At 39.0% G+C, this 775-nt stretch overlaps 1 long non-coding RNA gene across 1 annotated transcript; it reads left to right on the top strand.

The window, feature by feature from the left end:
• Nucleotides 1–775, top strand: LOC111242556. Its single transcript, XR_002669729.1, has 3 exons — nucleotides 1–396; nucleotides 524–590; nucleotides 693–775. It is a non-coding gene; the product is annotated as an uncharacterized LOC111242556 (long non-coding RNA).

Raw genomic sequence — 775 nt, 5'->3', positions numbered from 1 at the left:
GAACAGACCTTACACTGACATTTTTTTTCCAATGATTTTCTTTTTCCTCTTTCAAGCCACGAGGCACGGCACACACGTTACACGCCATTCCTCACCACCAACAGAACAACACAAGACTCATTATTTTCTCTTCACATTTCACCTTCTTCGTTTTCTCCCATCTTCTTCAACCCATGCACTTCGAGCCTCTGCTCTTCTCAGCCGCCAACCTCCAGATCATTAGATCATCGGAGCTCACCTCGTCACTGTGCTACGAAGTCGTCTTGCCACAACCATCCGAGCTCGCGGCCATCTCCAGCGAGACCACCGCTGTCGGCGTCGTTATTAAGTGTTTATATTTCATAGACAGGTGATTGGCGTAGTCATTTTGATTTCTCTGGCCTTCATGCTTGAAAAGTAAGTGTGTAATTAAGGATCTGTTTTTCTTTCTTAGTATTTTTGTTTGATTTTCCATATGGATGTAGTACTTTTGTATGCTTAATATATATATCACTGACATGTATTTAATTTTGACATGTTCCAGAAAAAGGGTAGTGGCATTGTCACTTTCCTTTCAAACCTTTTTCAGATTTTAGGTCTTTATTTTCCAGGTACGGTTTTATTTATATTTTTTATGTGATTTCTCATAAAATGTTACTTTGAGAGGGAAACTTTGGTATGTATATATATGACCTATATTTGTTTCTTTTCAGACTAACTTTTACTCTAAATATGCAAGCTATTGCCCTTGTTTACCCGTTTGCCACTTTGGTTGCTGCAATTTTCAATTCCCTCC

Source organism: Vigna radiata, chromosome 9 (genome assembly GCF_000741045.1).
Source record: "Vigna radiata var. radiata cultivar VC1973A chromosome 9, Vradiata_ver6, whole genome shotgun sequence".
Lineage (NCBI taxonomy): Eukaryota > Viridiplantae > Streptophyta > Magnoliopsida > Fabales > Fabaceae > Vigna > Vigna radiata.
This window is presented reverse-complemented; position numbering and strand designations above follow the sequence as displayed.